Below are 12,954 nucleotides of genomic sequence, written 5' to 3'. Positions count from 1 at the left end.
TTCCATAACACTGATTAATGTCAATTCTCACACCCAGGCATATACATGACAAATCTTGAAGTGTTCTAATGCATTTTCAAACTATATAAAATCAGTAGCAATTTTTTATTTTTTTGCAAATGCTAGCAAAACTACAGTAAAATAAAAGCAAATGTCAATAAGGGCTAAACCAACAGCAGTTAATCCCAGTGACAACACAAGCACAGGGATTGTTTATTCAGAGACCCAGACACACTGCACAGGGCTCTGTTAGGGTTCCTTTCCCAGTGGCTGAGTGATATATGCCTGTTTTTAAAGGTGCAATGTCTGATATGAAGCAATTAGGTCACCCGTTTGTTTTCAGTGCAAACACCTACTGACAAGGTAAGCGATCCTGGAGGAACACAAAGCAGTCATCAGCTGCATCTCTTGGCTGGTTGCCACAGGTATCAACAGCACTGATGTTCAGACTGAGGGTGCAATGGGACTTCTTCTCCCTACTTACATACCCTACGTCTATGTCATATTTAAAAACATACCGCATACCCAATGCTAGGCAATTATATAATATGACTGCAGTGACATTAACACAATCATTGCAAAAACATTGCAGAATATATTTTGCGTCAATTAAAACTTTCATTTATTCAGATAGTGTCCACAGAATAATAAAATCGGAATTAGTGCAAATGACTTGGCACAGCATCAGAGCACTGTATGCATGCAGTTCATTCTGTCTGAGTACTAGATGTTCTTTCAGTGCAATAAATTGAGTGGAATGGTGACATTGTATTATGGTGGGTAACAGAGGCAAGGCTATGTCTAAATCACTTAGGCTGTTGTTTTAGCTGATTTCAATGTGTTTTTTTTTTTTTCTAGTGCTGAGGCAAATGCATCAGTTGTTTTTCAGGTAAGTATCACTGCTAATCTGGAACGTTTACCCTCTTTCGATCAGATTCTCCCAGCACCCAGCACCTCCGAATCCTAGATCCAAGATTCTGTAAGAGAAGGTGTTCCAAACTTATCATGTGATATTCTCAGAAATATGAATGGATAGTAACTGCTTAATGGCCGTTGACAAGTTGACATTTGTTGGTTTATGCCAGGCTACAAGCATAGCTTAGTGTTTGTGTAAAACAAAATTAAAGCATGGTAAGGCAGATTCAAATCCATGGCGGACTGCGGTAAACTGTGTAAAAGCATAGCATAACCAGACACATCATGGGGAAACTGAAAAATGACCATGGTAAACTAATATTTACCATGGCAAAGTTCTGTTCCACTCTGCAATTGAAATGGTGAATTACCCTACAGACCTTGCTCTTCAGATACATGAAAAAGAACGTCAATGACAAAGCTGTCTCATAAGAGTTGTTTTCCGAGTGTTAATAAGTTCTTCAGAAGACCACTGCTGCTTCCAGATAAGTAGCATGGTCAAAAAAAAACATGCAGTGGAAAAGGTCAGAGGGCTGAAAATGAAGAACCGATTCCTGTGCTATTTGTATATCAGCCATATAAATGTGGCTAATGGGTAGCTATCAGCATTAAGCTGCCAAAAAAAAGCACATTTTCCACCCAGTGACTTCCCTTATTTTCCAAGATTACTGGGAATGAGGTAAACAGCTGGATAGCATTAATGGCACCCGTTCATCAGTGTTAGGCAGCAGCAGCAGCAGCCAGATCTGACATGGCCCATGCAAGCCTAGCCATTGCTTCAGCACATCAAGATAATCGCAATAGCTCTGGGAAGTGCCTGCCAATTAACAGGCTCTCTCTCCTTTCTGATTCTAATGGGAGAGTTCCGTACAATTGACACACTTAGCTAGGTTTTGCTTGCATCAGCGTGATATGTGTGAGCAAAGGCATGGTGCGTTCAGAAATAGTACAGCCTAATGATGGTATTCAACTTTGCCAGCCATAATGACACACTTCCCATCAGAAAAGGAGATGACAAAGACTTCAACCAGTCAGTGAGAAGAAACCATGATGTCGTCTTCCAGCATTCATTCTGCTAGTTGCCAGGCACTAATGCTTGCTTTGTGGCGAGTTCCTGGATCAAGATGTTTCAAGATTTTCAGAATGGTGGTCAGTGATCATAGTGGTGTATTTTTGGGCCTGTCAGATGACTTCACAGCGTGGTGCCAAGTCTGTTCTTCTCAGGAACATCATTGAGAAAAAAAACAAAAAACGTTAAATATTGTCACAGCTTCTCCCAATAAAGCTGTCTTAATTACTGGGTCGATATATATTTTCTAAAATGCTTGTTGCACATACTGAATGTTAATATTGATTAAAAAAAACAAAAAAAAACACACATCATAGATAGCTATTGTGTGGATAACAAAGGTGTTTGTAAAATAGAATTGTGGATATTGAAGGTTTCACCCGTTTTATCTGCCTTGACCCTATCTAAGCATAATTCTGTGCATATTAGTATTTCAAGCACTGGCACTGGCACTGGCAAAGCAGAACATTAAGATGCTTTTGACAGTGTTGTTTTCTCCGCTGTGCCAGTGACCTTAACTACTGCATGGAGCTGTGGTCTTTTTCGATGTTATATCTGACTTCCCTATCCATTTCGGCAGAACTCCTTGTAGTTGTATGAAGACAGGCGACATGACTCCTCACCTCAAACCTATGGGTGACGTGTGTTTTGACTATTTGTGCTCTGTCTCGCTCTCTTGGGCTCTTGCTTCTGGCTGCCCACCTGGACACTTTCTTATGGGGGGGTCCGACATTCTTTATCCTTGAGGCTCCAGTTCCTGTTATTGTTTTGACTTGCTTTCCTGATAGCATCCGAAACAAAATGAAAAGGGGGATATTCTCCTGGTCTGACTAGATGCCCTTTAACTATTTAAAAAAGGTTGGTGACGATGGTTGAATCTTGTTTTTTTTAATCTGATGGCGTCAAATCCTGTTGTCTTGCTCCCCCCCCTCCCCCCCACACGCATGTTCATGCAATTCTTTCTGAATCTGAGTCAGTCAACAGGAACTGGCAGGTGTGAGGATGTGTGTCTGAATATCTCACACCTGTGTCCTTTCCGAGCACAGATTGTCAAACCAGCCAGTGGTTTCGGAAGTATAGCCAAGCAATATGTTTTATTTTTCTGCATGTATATTTAGTTTTCTCAATGAGTTCATTCCCAAAAAAAAAAAGTGATCTCATTTTTGAGTTACACTTTACTGTTAAGTGTCTCAAATTGCACCTAATTGCGCTCCATTTAAACAGATTGCTGCATAGTAACTATGCAGCTGTTTAATCACAAAATTCACATTTTAGGAAGTTGGTAACACATTTTGTAATTACTGTACATAGTAATTACAGAAGACCGTTAAAGGAGTGATAATCTTTAAATCGCACTGCTTCCTTGCCTTATCACTGCCCCCCCCCTCCATTTTCTTGCCTTGACGTTCATCTTCTTCTTTGCATGCCTCTTAGACTTATTGTTAGCTCTACGTGCTTTAACTGACGTTAGGGCACATGAATAAAGTCCTTGTTTCTTTAGAATTTGTCCCGTGAAGCTTATCTGAGATTCTGGTAAGCTTGTGAGTAAAGGGAAACCGTGGTCAGCTTTTCATTTTTGCAAAAAAAAGAATACATCAGATTGGAATGCTTTTTGTTTAATTAATGATTAATCTAGATCTGTTACAGTGATATACGAAGATAAATGAAGTTAAATGGCTGTTTGTAACAATAATCCCTGCGTTTCTGGTTGTGGCCGGATCAGAATGACCAGCTGTGTTTTCACTTTCTGTGGGAATTGGCATAACGTTTTCACTGGTGTAAGTGCCCTTCTATTAATTGGCAATTAGTAAGCAAGGGCCATATTTTCAAAGAGTTTACTTCGGTCTTAGATGAACTCTTAATTTTACAAAACTAAAAACAAACAACTAAGTAATAATATATTTCAAGTTCTCTTAAGCACCCCTCAATGTGTTTTGTGTCTAATTATGTGACATTAACATGTTTTTTTTTTTTTCTGTTATCCTGTCAAAGAAACAGGAGTTAATTAAAGAATGGAGGAAACGCTTTGAAAACAAGGCCCCTGAAGTAGTGAAGTGCTTTTCTTTTTGGTAATTTTTCAACCACAGTTACACAAATAAGTGAGCGCTGATTGATTTTGCTTCCTGTCAGTTTGAGGTGGCCCTGTGGTCTGAAGTTGGTGGGCCTCCACGGCAGCACTGACAGGTTTAAAGTTCTCGAATGGTTACTCTTTCTACTTGTTGTTTCAGTTACTTGAGAAGGGTCCTGACAGCCTAACACGTGTTAGACACTGAGGGCAACAAACCAGGAAATACACGTGTTGACAGATTGCTTACACACACAAAACTCTCACAGGAGAAGCAATTAATTAGTTTTTTTCAGATTATGAAACATTTAAGCTGCCAGAAATGGTTTTATGAGCACAGTCGTGGTGCAAAGTTATGAGAACACCCCGTTGCTTCTGTTGTTTTGATTTGCTGTGACTATGAAATCAAACCACAGTTACTGAAAATCTTGAGGTATTGTGGGACATTTACACAATACTGTATTTGCTGTATTTAATATATATGTATATATATATTTAACCTCAAGGTATTTTTTTGTTTCTTAAATGATGGCAGTGCTTATTGATAGTATTAATAACCTCATACTGCTGAAAGTACTAGTGGACCCGTGCATATCAAGTTCCCACCAATGCAAATACGGTTTTAAATAAATGTTTTCAAGATCAACAATAACCGGATGATTTTAGTGGAAACTGACATTTTCAAATGCCTGTATGGATTTATATATCTATATCTATATCTGTATATATAGTTATATTTATCTATCTATCAATCTATCTATCTATCTATCTATCTATCTATCTATCTATCTATATATATATATATATATATATATATATATATATATATATATATATATATATATATATATATATATATATAGAGAGAGAGAGAGAGAGAGAGAGAGAGAGAGAGAGAGAGAGAGAGAGAGAGAGAGAGAGAGTTAACTATTTCATTCCTGTTAATTCTCAACCTACACACAAAACACAGCCACTGATTTTTAGTCCCTGTAAATGAAATACAGCTGTGTAGAACAAGAGGTTTGCCGGTTGGAGTTGGGGTTAGGGTTGGGGTTTAGGGTTGGGGTTGGGTTAGGGTTAAGGTTAGGGTTAGGGTTTGGTTTTAGGGTTAGGGTTAGGGTTGGAGTAAAACATAGAAATACGGTCTTGTAGCTGTGACTGCTCTGGCTAGGGCTGTGAAAGAAAGATGATAAGATGAATACATGCATGGCCAGTATTGTTCAAGTGTTAGAATTGTTCACTATTTGGTCTGGCTTAAAGCTAGACCTACAGAGCTATTATTTGCTATCTGAGGACAGCCAGAGCAAAGAGCTGAGTAAATTGTGTTTTTTAAAACCACCGGAACTACTGAAGAGGCAGGTCTATTGCACACGGCCATGCACACTCAATCCAATGATTCACTACGTCTTGCCTAATTTTCAACTGAGCTTCCCTATAAAAACAAAGAACAAACAAAATCCAAATCAATGACCCACAAAAGCCTTCGCCCAAGCCTTCAATGATTTAATAACATGGCTGTCTTGAATAGGGACAGTGTCAGACTCCGATAGAACTTTCTCTCAAATTACAACCTCCCCCAAGAAAGCAAACAAAAATGTAAGTAAGTACAGAGCCAAATTCCCAATGTTTCAGCATGTTTAATGTACCTTTTTTAAGAAAAAAAAATTGTACTGTGAAGAGAGTTTCTACTTATCGTCAACCACAAGGAGATTGTCCACTCAGAAAACCAACACTGGCATTTTTGATTTATTAAACCTCTAGGCAGTTCATAAAAGCAGTTTATTTTTTCTAATCCTGAAAGTAGCCTTGTATTACTCTAATCAGTTTAATAGTCCCAAAGGATTTAATGTCAGGGGGTTTAAAATGTTTATAAAACAAGTACACATCAGTGACATCCAAAATAAACAGACATGGATCTGTTGATGCCTACCAGCACTAAATGCTGTGCTTATTTTATGAAGGACTTCCTTTCCATTTGTAATAATATGTTTCAGATTTGAAACTGTTTTGATACTACAGAGGTTCAGCCATTTGAAAGCTGTTATGAATCCGACATGGGGGTTGTACTGTGTGGAGTGCAGAGCAATTCATGCGACGTGGTTTGAATCCAGTCTGCGTCGAATTGATGCTCTTGTCTGGGGGAGGGGGCTCTCCTTTGGTCTTTTCAGTGCACTCTATGAAGTTTAGAAAGTTCAGGAAAATCCCAACACACCTTACATACCAGATATACAACCCGGTGTGTCCCGTCCTTTGTTTTTCATTTTGCATCCTTTCACACACACACCCCTCCCCCGTCTCCATCCTTGAAGCTACCCTTTCAATTGTCCAATTGTGACTATTGTCCCCCAGTTAAGCTGGTTTTAAGTCTAAGGTGTTTGTTTATTAAAATAAGTAAAAACTTGTCAATAAAATCAATTTAGTTTGAAGGTGTGGGGGGTGTTTGTGAGCTTATGTACAAGGGTTAGTGAGGAAAGTCAGCTGGATTATAAAATTCACCTCATTGTGCTGCAGCGACCCCTAGTGGCCAGCCACCCAACGAGGCCAGAAGGAGACAAGCCATGTCTTGCCTTGGTTTCAAAAGTGTGTGTGTGTGTGTGTGTGTGTGGGGGGGGGGGGGGGGGGGGGGGGGGGGGCACGGGGAACGATAGTTTCTGTAGCTGGGGCATGCATGAAGATTATTCTGTATGAAATAATAAAATATGTTACAAACATGCTATCAAAATCATGCTCGTACTGTATTGGTATAAGAAAAGGATGTTTTTAAAAAGTATTCCCTCTACTTAAAAAATGCCGATGTAGCTAAAACCTCAAACCGCATTACAGTGCTCTCTGGCTGTATACAACTTTGTCAGCTGTGGTCTTTAAACTCCATGTACATATCTTCGCTTCTCATTGGTCAGTTTCCCTAGTTAAGATCTGTGCAGATCCAGGATTGGACCAACATTACGGATCAGTGGAGCCTGATCCAGATCCTCGTAGTAAAACATCATCTCATGATCCAGCTCCAGTGATCCCGGATCCCATTCCATTTTTCTTCCCATTGACTTCTATACTCACTAGTAATGATTATACCAATACATTATCATGAAATAAAAGCACTCCTGCAATGTGAGGGGGACCTTCCCCATCACTGAAAAAGTGAGGGGGGCATGTGTAAATTACACCTATGCATCCAGGGTTTAGTAGCTTGGCAACATCTAAAAAAAAAAGAGTTGAAAATAATAAAGAAAACCTAGTCTAATTGAGTTACCTTAAATGTAATTGTGTTCAAGACCTTTAAACATTGTCAAGACAGATCAATCAATCAATCAATCAATCAATCAACATGTATTTTATATATCCCTTTCATAGTGGACCACCATCACAAAGTGTGTTACAAGATATACAATAAAAAAACAATGCATAATACATTAAATACAGTGAAATACCAGGCATAGTACTTTAAATACAAACATAATACATTAAATACAAGGCTAGGACGTGAATTCTAAACATTGTGGATGTGTGTGTCATACAGAATCATACAAATAATAAGGAGTGAAAAACATGAAATAGCAATTTAGACAGCAGCTAATAACAGATACCAGGCTTGAAGAGCATTGAAAGCAAAAGAGAACAAGCGGGTCCTGAGAGCTGGTTTGAAGCGTGTGACTGTGGGAGCGTCACGCACTAAAGCTGGGAGAGACTTCCAGAGAGTCGGGGGGCCATGAAGCTAAAAGAGCGCTCTCCGAGTGTTGTGCACGTTTGCTTGGGTATAACAAGCAAGTCAGAGTCAGAGGACCTCACCTTATGGGCAGGGACAGCAGGTTGGAGAGATACTCTGGACCTGTGTCATGGAGAGCCTTGTAGGCAAGCAGGAGAATTTTTTAAGTAATCCCTAACTTTACAGGTAGCCAGTGCAGCTGGGCAAGACAGGGGGTAATGTGATCTTGTTTTTTGCATCTTGTAAGGATCCTAGCAGCAGCATTTTGAACCAGCTGCAATCAGTTTATGTGTGAAGTTGGCACGCATTTTGAAGCTTCACACAATGCAAATTTTTAATTAAAAAAATACAGCTCCGGCTTTATAACTCTGTTCTCTTGCAACATTCAGTCAAACCTTTCGGAGTTGTACTTGTTTTAAAATAAAAGCTTATTGGATGTTAATGCATCCAATGTTAATATTTGCTTTTACAGTGACATGTTTGGGATGTTCCCATTCCCCTAGAGCAGGAATGCAGTAGGCAGGACATGTTAGGTAAACTCAGCTGTGCTCTCAGTCCCTGTCCTTCCTGTCTGCCTGTATGCTGCACGTTGTTTTTCTTTCCCCTGTCGTTTGTGCTCTGCTGTTTTTACAACATGTGCTACGATACAAGCAGACAGACATGGAGTAGCCTGCTTGCACAGTCTACAGGATTACACAGGGGCATAGATCACCTATCATTAATTATGGCACCTGGCTGCAGGAAAGGGGCCTGGAAAATAAAATAAACAGTCTTCGTTAAACCATGCTGTGTAAAGAACTGGTGATAAATCAGGCCATGCTGTACTCTGTCTGTGTGTGCTGAATTCCTGTACTGTAAGCCCAGTGCATGGAGATTTTCATCCAGGACAGGTCTCCTGTTTGGGCAGTGCAAAATGAACAGCATTTGGAGTATTACTTGGGTAAAGATTAAATAAAGAATCTTTAAACTATACATTGAGTTTTATTAAAAGGGAAATTCATGTTCCATGTGGGTCAGGCTGGAGTTAAACTCAGGATCTCACAATTCAGGAGAGGTTAATGTGCTTGTTTAAACAAAATGCAATACAACTGCAAGAGTAAGTACCCTTGACACACTTAGGTTTCTCTCCAGGATGTGAGCTGTAATTAACCCTGGAAGGTCCCTGGTAAAAGTTTACTGATGCAATAAAATCATGGCAACGTGTAGTAAAGCACAGTAGAAACATAATAATGCACAGCCAAGCATGCGATAAGTATGGTTGAGCATAGAAATCAAGGGGAAAGCACTGTAAAGTGTGTGGAAATTATCATGGCAAATTTTCAGAATTCAAAACAAATTTTTGTTTAAAAAATAACAGCAATTAACTCCATTTAACTTCGTACCCGATTACATCGGGGGGTGGAGATCATCTAATAGTTAAGGGGTTAATAAAGCAATATATAATGACTGACGTCAACTTTTTCAACAGATGCATTAATGGCTTTCCTTCAGGCTACCACATGCTTGCTTGACGACGGGTTCGATTACTCCTGGCATTGTCTGTTTGTTGTTTTTCCTGGCATTAAATGGGCTCTAACCCTCGCTTTCTAGGAGATGGCAGTGACAACTCTTCCCAGATGGGAGGAGGTCTGTGCAGGACCACCAGTGTAGATAAAACCCTGGCTAGTGAGTGTGACATGAACCAGCTCGGGTCTGGAGAGACTGCGTACGCAGACAGCTGGATACAGACACCGATATCTGGAATGTGAAAAGCATCCCTACAAACAACTGAGCTTTCAGAACAACAGTTTAATACTTGAGAATCCATGGATATTCCATTTTACATTCACTAACAAAAATAAAGAAGCAGAATAAATAAATCTTGATAGCATTTAACATGATAATAATCATGCTCCATCAGTATATTTAGTATATCATCGGTATATTTAGTATTTTTATATAATGAGTACTGCCTTATGTTTAGGTAACACTAAATAAGTGATTCCTTAAGCATTTGAATAACTACACACAGTAGATAAGTGCCTTCAAAAGACATTTTAATACAGAGGAAGAGTGTTCCAGAAGTGAGGCATCATATGCATAATTGTTAATGTTTGTTGTTTCTCTGTTTCTTGCAGGTATGTAGTGTTTTGAACTCACATCACAATGTATTCAGGTGCCCTTCCCCTGTCTCCATTCCTTATGAGATACAGGACTACAGGTACCAGAATGCAGTGCAATGGTAGTTAAAAAACAAGAACTATCCTGCTGTGGATGTCAATGGTATTGCGTGTGTTCCTCTTGCTGGTAAACAAGCCCTTGCAAGAACTAAAGCATGACAGCACTGTACTACACTCCACGCAGCTGAAGATGCTGCACTACCTCCATCAGTACCAGCCTGTCCAGAGATTTACATCTATTCCTCTACTGTGGCAGTAGGACATCCTTACTTCCTGAACCAACTGGGCAAGGTGCAAATTAGAATCATCTGCAAGTTGTTACCCTTTAACAGCAGGGTAAATGTTAAATCTGTTTTTCTAGTTTTAAAGTTCATTCCCAAGCAGCATGCCCAGCCCTGTTTGGAGTATTCCAGATTAGTCATGGTGGATTTGCTTACGCTTTTGGCTGTTTGTTTTTAATCCTGCAGAGAGTCGTCCTGCAGCCCCTCAGTGGGCACTCTTGTGTTTAGTAATAGTTACTCCCTGATTATCTTAATGGCTGCTGGAACAAACTGAGAAAAGCAGCTGTGGCACCTGCCCTGCCCACTTGCTTATAAGTAATGTGTCCTGGCTGAGGTGTGAGAAACAGGATAGCGCTGTCTATGAGCTGGCAGCAGCAGAAGCAGCAGCTTGCTGCCACACATACTGCATCACCGCTAAACACAGAGGCCTGGGCCAAATCACTGCTGGGTTCAAAGCTCAGAGCAAGACTTCTGGAGCTCTTGTTAAATTTTATACTGGGTGTGCACAACTTTACTTTCCATTTTAAAAAGCGATTACAAGCTGTATCCACTACTGATTAGACATCATTTAAATGAAAGGGGTTATGACCCTGGTATGTGAGCTAGACTGCAGATATGGCAACAGGAGCGTTCACTGAATTATTTTATTAGCCTGAGAAACTTGTTGAGACTAACCGTTTCATTTTTCAAGCAGATGAGGCAGAGCAGAAAATGCTTTCTCTGTTAATTGGCTCATTGAGGACATGAAAGAAAAGCTTAAATAATATTTACGTTAGGTCTAGTTACTGGAATAATTGTATCCTTAAGTGTTATACTTAAACGTGGTACTTAAGGCCCCTTATGTACATATAATTATACACTGAGATTCAATGCAAACAGAAACCGAATCACAAGGGACAAGTTGGAATATGTTGGCCACTGGGTGGCCCATCTTCATATACATCTGTGTAGAGGTATAGCCAGTGAGTTTCTGGGTTGAAGGTTTTGACAAGAGCAGCGTCATGCAATGCAGTGGTTGTCAGAGGGTTTCCAGATTAGAGGGACTCAGGAATTAGCTGAGGACAGAGCTTCTGCTAAGTAGGGTCCACAGGAGCCCGCCACCCTGAAACGCTTTCTCAGCTGTTTATTTCCCAACCATGGCTATAGGGCTTGAGTTTCAATTACATCATAATCAGAGCTGCTGTAAAGGTGTGTTTGAAATATTGTAAAGGGCCTTTGTTACTATCCCTGATGAAAATATGACCCAGACACCAAAACTGACTGGCAATTATCTCTTTTGGGTATTGTTTTATTTCTTGATCTATATGTGTTTATATTCTGTGTACATATCCTGATAGGGTGTTTTTAATTCACACAAGACCACACCATGGTGTTAGATTCATCGCTGTGGAATAGCTCTATTTATTCGATTGCTACTTTATGGTGATAATACCCCAAACCACTCTTAAAACTGTTTTATGAAGCATGTTACAACACAGTAAAGGTTTTATTCACTTTAGTCCGGGGTTACTACAAAACATACTAGTGAATTAGATTCCAATGACATGGCTGTGAATGTCAAGTCCAGAAGGAGCCAGGCTGCTGGAAATGAAGGAGCCCTGTAATCTGTAGGATCAGGGACATTTTCCCAGCAAGATGAGAAGCAGATGTCTCTTCCTGCGCAGCTGAACTCCATGTCCCAGGGGACACACAAGGGGAACATGAGCACCATGGGAAGGGTGGTTGTCCCTGGACCCAGTCATGTGACCGAATAGCCATAAGTGGGAGGGGTGTGCAAGGTAGCTGTGCACACAGGGAACAGAGCCAAGATCTCCACTTTCTCATGGAAAAACACGTTTGTTATCTTAGACGCCATGTTTTATAGATTCCCACTTAAGATGAATGAACTTTGGCCACTTTTAGGTAGAAGGGGCTCCCAAAAATCCTCTGTGCAGTTTATTGCTTTGCCTCGATGTTGATCTACTGAAGGAACCTTAAGCTTTTCTTTTTTATTTGGCTGCAGGCAGAGGGTCTGCAGCAGCTGACCCTGTTAACAGAGCTCCCCTGAACCACTGCTCCTCTTCAACTGCACCTGCAGCCCAAACCCTCGGCCAAACTGTGCCTCATCCTGTCCCACTCCTTATCTGGACTTCGAACCTTGGTTACTCAGCTCCACTGACGTTCATACTTTGGCTAATAATATAAACATATTTATTTAACAAGAGTCGCCTTTTATGAAGTGATTCTGGGATTTAACATCTTAACATAAAACTTAATTACTTCTGCAAAACTAGGAGGTATATATTTATCATTAGAGACTACCAGGAACATTAATTGTGGGTATCACTTCAGCAATTACTTTTAAACAAAAAGCATCTCTTTGTTCTAACTGTTTAGTAACCCAAAAGATAATTTCATTTAAGATTTTTTTTTTTTCATAATTTAGTTGCCAATTGTTTTTATAATTTTTCTCCCCAATTTGGAATAGCCAGTTATTTTAGGCTCAGCTCACTGCTACCAGGGGAGTGGCAAAGATGAAGCATGTGATACTTTTATACAGTGCAGGACCACCATGCAGCCACCTCAGAGGTGCAGCTTTGAAGGACAATACATCTCTGGGCAAGCCTCCAGGTGCCTGGCCATACCACAGGGGTTGCTGATGCGTGGTGAGCTGAGGACACCCTGGCCAACCTAAGCCCCCCCCTGGACAGCTCTCTAATTGTGTGCTGCCCCCTAGGAGCTCCCATCCACACTTGGCAGTGGAATAGCCTGGACTTGAACTG

Source organism: Polyodon spathula, chromosome 17 (genome assembly GCF_017654505.1).
Source record: "Polyodon spathula isolate WHYD16114869_AA chromosome 17, ASM1765450v1, whole genome shotgun sequence".
In the NCBI taxonomy this organism is placed as follows: Eukaryota; Metazoa; Chordata; class Actinopteri; order Acipenseriformes; family Polyodontidae; genus Polyodon; species Polyodon spathula.
The sequence above is the reverse complement of the archived record's forward strand: the minus strand, read 5'-3'. Positions refer to the sequence as shown.